Genomic DNA, 15,000 nt, shown 5'->3' on the forward strand with positions numbered 1-15,000 from the left:
ACACACACACACACTCTCACTAACTCACACACACACACACACACACACACACACACACACCCTCACTAACTCACACACACACACACACACACACACACACACACACACACAGACATGCTCACTGTCTCACACACACACACACACACACACACTAACTCGCTCTCACACATACACAGACACGCTCACACACATAGACACACACACTCTCTCACACACACACACCCTCGCTAACTCTCTCTCACACACACACACACACTCACGCACATACACTCACTCACGGACATACACTCACACATGCACACACACACACACACACACACACACACACACACTCACGGACATACACTCACACATGCACACACACACACACACACACAGACATGCTCACTGTCTCACACACACACACACACTAACTCGCTCTCACACAAACACAGACACGCTCACACACATAGACACACACACTCTCTCACACACACACGCGCACACACCCTCGCTAACTCTCTCTCACACACACACACACACACACACTCACGCACATACACTCACTCACGGACATACACTCACACATGCACACACACACACACACACGGACATACACTCACACACACACACACACACACACACTCTCTCTCTCTCTCACACACATACACACGCACATACACACACACACTAACTCCCTCTCACACATACACAGACACGCTCACACACAGACACACACACTCTCTCTCACACACTCACTCAGACACACACACACACTCAGAGTTTATGAGTTTAGAGTTTATAAATGTATAGATTGATGAGTTTATAAGTGTACGAGTTTTTGAGTTTAGAGTTTATAAGTTTAAATGAGTTTAGAGTTTATAAGTTTAAATGAGTTTAAGAGTTCAGAGTTTATTAATTTATGAGTTTAAGAGTTCATAAGTCTATGAATTCATTAGTTTAAATTAAATGGGTGAGAGTTATGTTATAAGTTATGTATGTTAGTTTAAAGTTTAACTTAGCTTGAAGTTTAAATTAGTTTAAAATAATTTGAAGTTTAAATTAATTTAAAATAGTTTGAAGTTTAAAGTTGTTTAAAGCTTAAAGTAGTTCAAAGTTTGAAGTAGTTTAAAAGAACTTCTTTAAAAGAAGAAAGTTGCTAGAAAGAAAGAAAGAAAGATTAGTTAGAAAGAAAGATGGATTAGTTAGATAGAAAGAAAGAAAGTTTAGTTAGAAAGAAAGAAAGAAAGAAAGAAAGAAAGAAAGAAAGAAAGAAAAAGATTAGTTAGAAAGAAAGAAAGACAGAAAGAAAGAAAGATTAGTTAGAAAGAAAGAAAGAAAGAAAGAAAGACAGAAAGAAAGAAAGATTAGTTAGAAAGAAAGAAAGAAAGAAAGATTAGTTAGAAAGAAAGAAAGAAAGAAAGAAAGAAAGAAAAAGATTAGTTAGAAAGAAAGATGGATTAGTTAGATAGAAAGAAAGAAAGTTTAGTTAGAAAGAAAGAAAGAAAGAAAGAAAGAAAGAAAGAAAGAAAGAAAGAAAGAAAAAGATTAGTTAGAAAGAAAGAAAGACAGAAAGAAAGAAAGATTAGTTAGAAAGAAAGAAAGAAAGAAAGAAAGACAGAAAGAAAGAAAGATTAGTTAGAAAGAAAGAAAGAAAGAAAGATTAGTTAGAAAGAAAGAAAGAAAGAAAGAAAGAAAGAAAAAGATTAGTTAGAAAGAAAGAAAGACAGAAAGAAAGAAAGATTAGTTAGAAAGAAAGAAAGAAAGAAAGACAGAAAGAAAGAAAGATTAGTTAGAAAGAAAGAAAGAAAGAAAGAAAGATTAGTTAGAAAGAAAGAAAGAAAGAAAGAAAAAGATTAGTTAGAAAGAAAGAAAGAAAGAAAGAAAGAAAGAAAGAAAGAAAGAAAAAGATTAGTTAGAAAGAAAGAAAGACAGAAAGAAAGAAAGATTAGTTAGAAAGAAAGAAAGAAAGAAAGAAAGATTAGTTAGAAAGAAAGATGGATTAGTTAGATAGAAAGAAAGAAAGTTTAGTTAGAAAGAAAGAAAGAAAGAAAGAAAGAAAGAAAGAAAGAAAAAGATTAGTTAGAAAGAAAGAAAGACAGAAAGAAAGAAAGATTAGTTAGAAAGAAAGAAAGAAAGACAGAAAGAAAGAAAGATTAGTTAGAAAGAAAGAAAGAAAGAAAGATTAGTTAGAAAGAAAGAAAGAAAGAAAGAAAGAAAAAGATTAGTTAGAAAGAAAGAAAGAAAGAAAGAAAGAAAGAAAGAAAAAGAAAGAAAGAAAGAAAAAGATTAGTTAGAAAGAAAGAAAGACAGAAAGAAAGAAAGATTAGTTAGAAAGAAAGAAAGAAAGAAAGAAAGAAAGAAAGAAAGAAAAAGATTAGTAAGAAAGAAAGAAAGAAAGAAAAAAAGAGAAAGATTAGTTTCTCATTAGATTAGATTAGCTCATATAGTATATAGAACGGCAGTTTGGTTTAGTCTTCAAGGTATTTTGATTTGAATTTTCGTCGGTTTGAATTTTTTAGAACTCCCCAATGTAAGTCAATGGGAGTTTTTGAATGAGTTTTTTCGAGTTTTGATCGTCATTTTTAGGAAAACCGTAAGTCCGATCAGTCTGAAAAGATATAGCACACTTGGTCAGAACAGTTTGAGTGTCTGAGCCGAGTTTGGAGTATGTAGAGTGAAAGCTCTAGGAGGAGTTTGATATAGAAATTTTTAGTCTCAGAAGAATAATAATAACTAGATTAAAAAGTTCGTCGAGACAAACTTTAAGTTGGCTTGAGAAAGCCGGACCAGAAAGTTTGAAGAAGTTTGAAGTTTAAAGTAGTTTAAAGTTTAAATTAGTTTTAAGTTTAAATTAGTCTAAAGTTGAAATTAGTTTGAAGTTTAAAGAAGTGTAAAGTAGTTTTTGAAGTTTAAAGTAGTTTGAAGTTTAAAGTAGTTTAAAGTTTAAATTAGTTTGAAGTAGATCGATAGATGAGTTTGTTAGTTAAAATTTTACACACAGACACGCTCACTAACTCTCTCTCTCACACACGCACACACACACACTTATGCACATACACCCACACTCATGCACACACTCACTCACTCACACACACACACTCACGGACATACACTCACACATGCACACAGACACACAGACATGCTCACTAACTCACTCACATACACACACACTAACTCACACACACTCTCTCTGACACACATACACTCATAAATGCACACACTCACACACACACACTAACTCGCTCTCTCACACACACACACACACACACAGACACGCTCATTAACTACATACACTCACACACATAGACACATACACTCTCTCTCACACACACACACACACGCACACACACTCTTTCTCTCTCTCTCTCTCTCTCTCTCTCTCGCTCTCTCTCTCTCTCTCTCTATCTCTCTCACACTCTCACACGGACATACACTCACACACGCACACACCCACCCACACACACACACACACAGACATGCTCACTAACTCACACACACACACACACACACACAGACACACACTCACTAACTCACACACACTCTCTCTCACACACATACACACTTACGCACATACACTCACACATGCACACACACACACACACTCACACATAGACACACACGCTCTCTCTCTCACACACACACACACACACGTTTTGAGTTTAGAGTTCATTACTTTAAATGAGTCTCAATGGCTCATATAGTATATAGAACGGCAGTTTGGTTTAGTCTTCAAGGTGTTTAGATTTAAATTTTCGACATACACACACACACACACAAGCACGCATGCACAGACTCTCACTCCCTCTCACACACACACACACTATCTCTCTCACACACACACTCACTAACTCACTCACACACACACAGACAAGCTCATTAACACACACACACACACACACACACTCACGCACATAGACACACACTCTTTCTCACACACACACACACTCAGAGTTTATATGAGTTTAGAGTTTATAAGTGTGCAAGTTTTTGAGTTAAGAGTTTATAAGTTTAAATGAGTGTGTACGAGTTTTTGTTCACACACACATACACACACACACACACACACACACACACACACACACACACACACACACTCACACATAGACACACACGCTCTCTCTCTCTCTCTCACACACACACACACGTTTTGAGTTTAGAGTTCATTAGTTTAAATGAGTCTCAATGGCTCATATAGTATATAGAACGGCAGTTTGGTTTAGTCTTCAAGGTGTTTAGATTTAAATTTTCGACATACACACACACAAGCACGCACGCACAGACTCTCACTCTCTCTCACACACACACACTATCTCTCTCACATACACACTCACTAACCAACTCACACACACACACACACACACAGACAAGCTCATTAACACACACACACACACACACACAGACACACTCACGCACACACACACACACACAGACACACACACACTCTCACACACACACACACACACACACACACACACACACACTAACTAACTCACACACACACACACACACACACACACACACACTCACACACAGACACACACACTCTCACTAACTCACACACACACACACACACACACACCCTCACTAACTCACACACACACACACACACACACACACACACACACACACACACACACACACATGCTCACTGTCTCACACACACACACACACACACACACTAACTCGCTCTCACACATACACAGACACGCTCACACACATAGACACACACACTCTCTCACACACACACACACACACACCCTCGCTAACTCTCTCTCACACACACACACACACACACACACACTCACGCACATACACTCACTCACGGACATACACTCACACATGCACACACACACACACACACACTCACGGACATACACTCACACATGCACACACACACACACACACACACACAGACATGCTCACTATCTCACACACATACACACACTCTCTCTCTCACACACATACACACGCACACACTCACACACACACACTAACTCGCTCTCACACAGACACACACACACTCTCTCTCTCACACACACAGACACACACACTCTCTCACACACACACACACACATACACACACTCACACATAGACACACACACTCTCTCACACACACACACACACACACACACACTAACTAACTCACACACAGACACACACACCCTCACTAACTCACACACACACACACACACCCTCACTAACACACACACACACACACAGACATGCTCACTGTCTCACACACACACACACACACACACACACACACACATTAACTCGCTCTCACACATACACAGACACGCTCACACACATAGACACACACACTCTCTCACACACACACACACGCACACACTCTCACTAACTCTCACTCACACACACACACACACACACACACATACACTCACACATAGACACACACACTCTCTCTCACACACACACACACACACACACTCACTCACTCACGCACATACACTCACTCACACACAGACACACACACTCTCACTAACTCACACACACACACACACACACACACACACACACACAGACATGCTCACTGTCTCACACACACACACACACTAACTCGCTCTCACACAAACACAGACACGCTCACACACATAGACACACACACTCTCTCACACACACACGCGCACACACCCTCGCTAACTCTCTCTCACACACACACACACTCACGCACATACACTCACTCACGGACATACACTCACACATGCACACACACACACACACACACACACACACACGGACATACACTCACACACGCACACACACACACACACACACACACTCTCTCTCTCTCACACACATACACACGCACATACACACACACACTAACTCGCTCTCACACATACACAGACACGCTCACACACAGACACACACACACTCTCTCTCACACACTCACTCAGACACACACACACACACACACACTCAGAGTTTATGAGTTTAGAGTTTATAAATGTATAGATTGATGAGTTTATAAGTGTACGAGTTTTTGAGTTTAGAGTTTATAAGTTTAAATGAGTTTAAGAGTTCAGAGTTTATTAATTTATGAGTTTAAGAGTTCATAAGTCTATGAATTCATGAGTTTATAAGTTAATTAGTTTATAAGTGTATGAGTTTAGAGTTCATTAGTTTAAATTAAATGGGTGAGAGTTATGTTATAAGTTATGTATGTTAGTTTAAAGTTTAACTTAGCTTGAAGTTTAAATTAGTTTAAAATAGTTTGAAGTTTAAATTAGTTTAAAATAGTTTGAAGTTTAAAGTTGTTTAAAGCTTAAAGTAGTTCAAAGTTTGAAGTAGTTTAAAAGAACTTCTTTAAAAGAAGAAAGTTGCTAGAATGAAAGAAAGAAAGATTAGTTAGAAAGAAAGATAGATTAATTAGAAAGAAAGATGGATTAGTTAGATAGAAAGAAAGAAAGTTTAGTTAGAAAGAAAGAAAGAAAGAAAGAAAGAAAGAAAGAAAGAAAGAAAGATTAGTTAGAAAGAAAGAAAGAAAGAAAGAAAGAAAGAAAGAAAGAAAGAAAGAAAGAAAGAAAAAGATTAGGTAGAAAGAAAGAAAGAAAGAAAGAAAGAAAGAAAGCTAGAAAGAAAGAAAGAAAGATTAGTTAGAAAGAAAGAAAGAAAGAAAGAAAGAAAGAAAAAGATTAGTTAGAAAGAAAGAAAGAAAGAAAGAAAGAAAGAAAGAAAGAAAGAGATTAGTTAGAAAGAAAGAAAGAAAGAAAAAGATTAGTTAGAAAGAAAGAAAGAAAGAAAAAGATTAGTTAGAAAGAAAGAAAAAGATTAGTAAGAAAAAAAGAAAGAAAGAAAGAAAGAAAGATTAGTTAGAAAGAAAGAAAGAAAGAAAGAAAGAAAGAAAGAAAGAGAAAGAAAGAAAGAAAAAAAGAGAAAGATTAGTTTCTCATTAGATTAGATTAGCTCATATAGTATATAGAACGGCAGTTTGGTTTAGTCTTCAAGGTATTTTGATTTGAATTTTCGTCGGTTTGAATTTTTTAGAACTCCCCAATGTAAGTCAATGGGAGTTTTTGAATGAGTTTTTTTGAGTTTTGATCGTCATTTTTAGGAAAACCGTAAGTCCGATCAGTCTGAAAAGATATAGCACACTTGGTCAGATCAGTTTGAGTGTCTGAGCCGAGTTTGGAGTATGTAGAGTTAAAGCTCTAGGAGGAGTTTGATATAGAAATTTTTAGTCTCAGAAGAATAATAATAATAATAATAACTAGATGCGAAAGTTCGTCGAGACAAACTTTAAGTTGGCTTGAGAAAGTTTGGACCGGAAAGTTTTTTGCTAGGCGGTTGTTATGATGTTATGGGTGGTCGCTATGGTGTTGCTAGGCGGTTGCTAAGGTATTCTGGGTGGTTGCTAGGCGGTTGCTAGGGTGTTTTGGGTGGTTGCTAGGGTCTTTTGTGTGGTTGCTAGGCGGTTGCTAGGTGGTTGCTAGGGTGTTCTGGGTGGTTGCTAGGATATTTTAGGTGGTTGCTAGGGTCTTTTGGGTGGTTGCTAGGCGGTTGCTAGGGTCTTTTGGGTGGTTGCTAGGCGGTTGCTAGGGTGTTTTGGGTGGTTGCTAGGCGGTTGCTAGGGTGTTATGGGTGGTTGCTATGGTGTTGCTAGGCGGTTGCTAAGGTATTTTGGTGGTTGCTAGGGTGTTCTGGGTGGTTGCTAGGCAGTTGCAAGGGTGTTATGGGTGGTTGCTATGGTGTTGCTAGGCGTTGCTAAGGTATTCTGGGTGGTTGCTAGGTGGTGGCTAGGGTGTTCTGGGTGGTTGCTAGGCTGTTTTGGGTGGTTGCTAGGGTCTTTTGGGTGGTTGCTAGGCGGTTGCTAGGGTGTTTTGGGTGGTTGCTAGGATATTTTGGGTGGTTGCTAGGCGGTTGCTAGGGTCTTTTGGATGTTGCTAGGGTCTTTTGGGTGGTTGCTAGGCGGTTGCTAGGGTATTTTGGGTGGTTGCTAGGGTCTTTTGGGTGGTTGCTAGGGTGTTCTGGGTGGTTGCTAGGCGGTTGCTAGGGTCTTTTGGGTGGTTGCTAGGGGGTTGCTAGGGTGTTCTGGGTTGTTGCTAGGCTGTTTTGGGTGGTTGCTAGGATATTCTGGGTGGTTGCTAGGCGGTTGCTAGGATATTTCTGGTGGTTGCTAGGGTCTTTTGGGTGGTTGCTAGGCGGTTGCTAGGATATTTTGGGTGGTTGCTAGGGTCTTTTGGGTGGTTGCTAGGCGGTTGCTAGGGTCTTTTGGGTGGTTGCTAGGCGGTTGCTAGGGTGTTTTGGGTGGTTGCTAGGGTATTTTGGGTGGTTGCTACGGTGTTCTGGGTGGTTGCTAGGGTCTTTTGGGTGGTTGCTAGGCGGTTGCTAGGGTGTTCTGGGGGGTTGCTATGGTATTCAGGGCGGTTGATAGGGTATTCTGGGTGGTTGCTAGGCGGTTGCTAGGGCATTTTGGGTGGTTGCTAGGGTCTTTTGGGTAGTTGCTAGGCGGTTTCTAAGATATTTTCGGTGGTTGCTAGGGTCTTTTGGGTGGTTGCTAGGCGGTTGCTAGGGTATTTTGGGTGGTTGCTAGGGTGTTCTGGGTGGTTGCTAGGGTGTTCTGGGTGGTTGCTAGGCGGTTGTAGGGTGTTTTGGGTGGTTGCTAGGGTCTTTTGGGTGGTTGCTAGGGTGTTCTGGGTGGTTGCTAGGGTGTTCTGGGTGGTTGCTAGGGTCTTTTGGGTAGTTGCTAGGCAGTTGCTAGGATATTTTGGGTGGTTGCTAGGGTGTTCTGGGTGGTTGCTAGGGTGTTCTGGGTGGTTGCTAGGCGGTTGTAGGGTGTTTTGGGTGGTTGCTAGGGTCTTTTGGGTGGTTGCTAGGGTATTTTGGGTGGTTGCTAGGGTGTTCTCGGTGGTTGCTAGGGTCTTTTGGGTGGTTGCTAGGCGTTGCTAGGGTGTTTTGGGTGGTTGCTAGGGTCTTTTGGGTGGTTGCTAGGGTGTTCTGGGTGGTTGCTAGGGTGTTCTGGGTGGTTGCTAGGGTCTTTTGGGTAGTTGCTAGGCAGTTGCTAGGATATTTTGGGTAGTTGCTAGGGTCTTTTGGATGGTTGCTAGGCAGTTGCTAGGATATTTCGGTGGTTGCTAGGGTCTTTTGGGTGGTTGCTAGGCGGTTGCTAGGGTATTTTGGGTGGTTGCTAGGGTCTTTTGGGTGGTTGCTAGGCGGTTGCTAGGGTCTTTTGGGTGGTTGCTAGGGTGGTTGCTAGGTGGTTGCTAGGGTGTTATGGGTGGTTGCTAGGCGTTGCTAGGGTGTTTTGGGTGGTTGCTAGGGTCTTTTGGGTGGTTGCTAGGGTGTTCTGGGTGGTTGCTAGGGTGTTCTGGGTGGTTGCTAGGGTCTTTTGGGTAGTTGCTAGGCAGTTGCTAGGATATTTTGGGTAGTTGCTAGGGTCTTTTGGATGGTTGCTAGGCAGTTGCTAGGATATTTCGGTGGTTGCTAGGGTCTTTTGGGTGGTTGCTAGGCGGTTGCTAGGGTATTTTGGGTGGTTGCTAGGGTCTTTTGGGTGGTTGCTAGGCGGTTGCTAGGGTCTTTTGGGTGGTTGCTAGGGTGGTTGCTAGGTGGTTGCTAGGGTGTTATGGGTGGTTGCTAGGCTGTTCTGGGTGGTTGCTAGGCGGTTGCTAAGGTATTCAGGGCGGTTGATATGGTGTTACTAGGTGGCTGGTAGTTGTCACAGATGGTTACTATGGAGTTTTTATAGAGTTCTTAGCATGATCTTGGCATGATTTAACACTTAACTAATCACTACTAGCATGTAGCTATTCACTGCTAGCATGTGTAGTATGTTGGAAGTGCTGTTTGCTAGCATGAGTCAAAAGAGCCAAACCTCATCTCTATACGATGTTCTGATACAGAGATATAGGTCTTACAAAACGGTTGCTAGGGTACTCGAGTTTGGTTGCTATGGAGTTGCTTGGGAGCTGGAAGATTTAAACTTAAGAAGTTTATAGTGGTTTGAAGTTTACAGTAGTTTACAGTAGTTTGAAGTTTGACAGATAGATAAATAAGTTAGATAAACACACACACACACACACACACACACTCTAACTCGCTCACACACTCACTCATAAACTCAGTGTGTGTGTCTGAGTTTAGAGTTTATAAGTGTATAAATTGATGAGTTTATAAGTGTATGAGTTCTTGAGTTTTGAGTTTATAAGTTTAAATCAGTTTAGAGTTTATAAGTTTAAATGAGATTAAGAGTTCAGAGTTTATTAATTTTATGAGTTTGAGTTCATAAGTTTATGAATTCATGAGTTTATAAGTTAATTAGTTTATAAGTGTTTATAGTTTAGAGTTTTTTAGTTTAAATTAGTCTCAATGGCTCATATAGTATATAGAACGGCAGTTTGGTTTAGTCTTCAAGGTGTTTAGATTTAAATTTTTGTCGGTTTGAATTTTTTAGAACTCCCCAATGTAAGTCAATGGAGTTTTTGAATGAGTTTTTTCGAGTTTTGATCGTCATTTTTAGGAAAACCGTAAGTCCGATCAGTCTGAAAAGATATAGCATACCGAGTCAGATCAGTCTGAGTGTCCGAGCCGAGTTTGGAGTATGTAGAGTTAAAGCTCTAGGAGGAGTTTGATATAGATTTTTTTAGGGTCAGAAGAATAATAATAACTAGATGCGAAAGTTCGTCGAGACAAACTTTAAGTTGGCTTGAGAAAGTTTGGACCATAAAGTTTTTTGCTAGGCGGTTGCTAGGGTATTCTGAGTGGTTGCTAGGCGGTTGCTAGGATATTTCTGGTGGTTGCTAGGGTCTTTTGGGTGGTTGCTAGGCGGTTGCTAGGGTATTTTGGGTGGTTGCTAGGGTGTTCTGGGTGGTTGCTAGGCGGTTGCTAGGGTGTTCTGGGTGGTTACTAGGGTGTTCTGGGTGGTTGCTAGGCGGTTGCTAGGATATTTTGGGTGGTTGCTAGGGTCTTTTGGGTGGTTGATAGGCGGTTGCTAGGGTATTTTAGGTGGTTGCTAGGGTATTTTAGGTGGTTGATAGGGTATTCTGGGTGGTTGCTAGGCGGTTGCTAGGGCATTTTGGGTGGTTGCTAGGGTCTTTTGGGTAGTTGCTAGGCGGTTTCTAAGATATTTTCGGTGGTTGCTAGGGTCTTTTGGGTGGTTGCTAGGCGGTTGCTAGGGTATTTTGGGTGGTTGCTAGGGTGTTCTGGGTGGTTGCTAGGCGGTTGCTAGGGTGTTCTGGGTGGTTGCTAGGCGGTTGCTAGGATATTTTGGGTGGTTGCTAGGGTGTTCTGGGTGGTTGCTAGGCAGTTGCTAGGATATTTTGGGTGGTTGCTAGGGTGTTCTGGGTGGTTGTTAGGCAGTTGCTAGGGTGTTCTGAGTGGTTGCTATGGTGTTGCTAGGCGGTTGCTAAGGTATTCTGGGTGGTTGCTAGGCGGTTGCTAGGGTGTTCTGGGTGGTTGCTATGGTGTTGCTAGGCGGTTGCTAGGGTGTTTTGGGTGGTTGCTAGGCGGTTGCTAGGGTGTTCTGGGTGGTTGCTATGGTGTTGCTAGGCGGTTGCTAAGGTATTCTGGGTGGTTGCTAGGCGGTTGCTAGGGTGTTCTGGGTGGTTGCTATGGTGTTGCTAGGCGGTTGCTAGGGTGTTCGGGGTGTTTGCTAGGCGGTTGCTAGGGTGTTCTGGGTGGTTGCTATGGTGTTGCTAGGCAGTTGTTAGGGTGTTCTGGGTTGTTGCTAGGCAGTTGCTAGGTGTTCTGGGTGGTTGCTAGGCAGTTGCTAGGGTGTTCTGGCTGTTTGCTAGGTGTTCTGGGTGGTTGCTAGGCAGTTGCTAGGTGTTCTGGGGGGTTGCTAGGCAGTTGCTAGGGTGTTCTGGGTGGTTGCTAGGGTATATTTGGTGGTTACTAGAGCATTTCTAGATGTTGCTAGGGTGTTCAAGATGGTTGCTAAGGTATTTTTGGTAGTTGCTATGGTGTTACTAGGTGGTTGGTAGTTGTCAAAGATGGTTTATATGGAGTTAATAACGAGTGCCTTCAGTATAGCACTCGGCCGAATAGGCACAAGCATGGAGCAATATCGCAAGGCCACGAGTGTAATATTGCGTTAAAAAATACAAAAAAATGTAAAAACAATTTTTTTTTGGTTTAGGGTGGTTGCTAGGGAGCTCTTAGTGGTTGCTAGGGTGCTGAAACTGGTTGCTATGGTGTGGCTATGAAGATTTTAGGCCATTACTTATTGGTTGCTTGATAATATAAATCCTCTGAGGGAGAGAGAGAGGGAGAGACGCAGGGCTGTCAGGCCCTTTGGAGTCTGTGTGTGTGAAAACGGCAGTTTGGATTCAAATATTTTTAGAACTCCCCAATGTAAGTCAATGGGAGTTTTTCCGAGTTTTGATCGTCATTTTTAGGAAAACCGTAAGTCCGATCAGTCTGAAAAGATATAGCAACGCGAGTCAGATCAGTTTGAGTGTCTGAGCCGAGTTTGGAGTATGTAGAGTTAAAGCTCTAGGAGGAGTTTCATATAGAAATTTTAGTCTCGGAATAATAATAATAACTAGATGCGAAAGTTCGTCGAGACAAACTTTAAGTTGGCTTGAGAAAGTTTGGACCAGAAAGTTTTTTGCAAGGTGGTTGCTAGGGTATTCTGAGTGGTTGCTAGGCGGTTGCTAGGATATTTCTGGTGGTTGCTAGGGTCTTTTGGGTGGTTGCTAGGCGGTTGCTAGGGTATTTTGGGTGGTTGCTAGGGTGTTCTGGGTGGTTGCTAGGTGGTTGCTAGGGTGTTCTGGGTGGTTACTAGGGTGTTCTGGGTGGTTGCTAGGCGGTTTCTAAGATATTTTTGGTGGTTGCTAGGGTGTTCTGGGTGGTTGCTAGGCGGTTGCTAGGGTATTTTGGGTGGTTGCTAGGGTGTTCTGGGTGGTTGCTAGGTGGTTGCTAGGGTGTTCTGGGTGGTTACTAGGGTGTTCTGGGTGGTTGCTAGGCGGTTGCTAGGATATTTTGGATGGTTGCTAGGGTATTTTGGGTGGTTGCTAGGCGGTTGCTAGGGTATTTTGGGTGGTTGCTAGGGTGTTCTGGGTGGTTGCTAGGCGGTTGCTAGGTCTTCTGGGTGGTTACTATGGTGTTGCTAGGCGGTTGCTAGGGTATTCTGCGTGGTTGCTAGGCGGTTGCTAGGGTGTTCTGGGTGGTTGCTATGCTGTTGCTAGGTGGTTGCTAGGGTGTTCTGGGTGGTTGCTATAGTGTTGCTGGGCGGTTGCTAAGGTATTCTGGGTGGTTGCTAGGCGGTTGCTAGGGTGTTCTGGGTGGTTGCTATGGTGTTGCTAGGCGGTTGCTAAGGTATTCTGGGTGGTTGTTAGGCGGTTGCTAGGGTGTTCTGGGTGGTTGCTATGGTGTTGCTAGGCGGTTGGTAGTTGTCACAGATGGTTACTATGGAGTTTTGATATAGTTGTTTGCATGATCTTGGCATGATTTAGCACTTAACTAATCGCTATTAGCATGTAGCTATTCACTGCTAGCATGTGTAGCATGTTGGAAGTGCTGTTTGCTAGCATGAGTCAAAAGAGCCAAACCTAATCTCTATACGATGTTCTGATACAGAGATATAGGTCTTGCAAAACGGTTGCTAGGGTACTCAAGTTTGGTTGCTATGGAGTTGCTTGGGAGCTGGGAGCTTTAAATGTAAGAAGTTTAAAGTGGTTTGAAGTTTAAAGTAGTTTACAGTAGTTTGAAGTTTATGACAGATAGATAGATAAGTTAATAGATAGATAAACACACACACACACACACACACACATACATACACACACACACACACTAACTCGCTCACACACTCACTCAGACACACACACGCACACTCAAGAGTTTATGAGTTTAGAGTTTATAAGTGTATGAGTTTTTGAGTTTATAAGTTTAAATGAGTTTAGAGTTTATGTTTAAATGAGTTTAAGAGTTCAGAGTTTATTAATTTATGAGTTTAATAGTTTATAAGTCTATGAATTCATGAGTTTATAAGTTAATTAGTTAATCTCATACACTTATTCTAATTATAAGTGTATGAGTTTAGAGTTTATTAGTTTAAATGAGTCTCAATTGCTCATATAGTATATAGAACGGCAGTTTGGTTTAGTCTTCAAGGTGTTTAGATTTAAATTTTTGACATACACACACACACAAGCACGCACGCACAGACTCTCACTCTCTCTCTCACACACACACGATCTCTCTCACACACACACTCACTAACTCACTCACACACACACAGACAAGCTCACTAACTCACTCACACACACACACACACACACACAGACAAGCTCATTAACACACACACACACACACACAAACACACACACACTCACGCACATAGACACACACTCTCTCTCTCACACACACACACACTCAGAGTTTATATGAGTTTAGAGTTTATAAGTGTACAAGTTTTTGAGTTAAGAGTTTATAAGTTTAAATGAGTGTGTACGAGTATTTGAGTTTACACACACACACACACACACACACACACACACACACACACACACACACGCTCTCTCTCTCACACACACACACACACACACACGTTTTGAGTTTAGAGTTCATTAGTTTAAATGAGTCTCATTGGCTAATATAGTATATAGAACGGCAGTTTGGTTTAGTCTTCAAGGTGTTTAGATTTAAATTTTCGTCGGTTTGAATTTTTTAGAACTCCCCAATGTAAGTCAATGGGAGTTTTTGAATGAGTTTTTCCGAGTTTTGATCGTCATTTTTAGGAAAACCGTAAGTCCGATCAGTCTGAAAAGATATAGCAACTCGAGTCAGATCAGTTTGAGTGTCTGAGCCGAGTTTGGAGTATGTAGAGTTAAAGCTCTAGGAGGAGTTTGATACAGAAATTTTTAGGGTCAGAAGAATAATAATAATAATAATAAGTTTAAATAGGATTTCAATATGTTGGCTCTCTCAAGCCAACTTAATAATAATAATAATAAGTTTAAATAGGATTTCAATATGTTGGCTCTCTCAAGCCAACTTAATAAGTTTAAATAGGATTTCAATATGTTGGCTTTCTCAAGCCAACTTAATAATAATAA

The sequence above is a fragment of the Abramis brama genome, assembly GCF_963993115.1.
Source record: "Abramis brama genome assembly, chromosome: 10".
Taxonomy (NCBI): Eukaryota; Metazoa; Chordata; class Actinopteri; order Cypriniformes; family Leuciscidae; genus Abramis; species Abramis brama.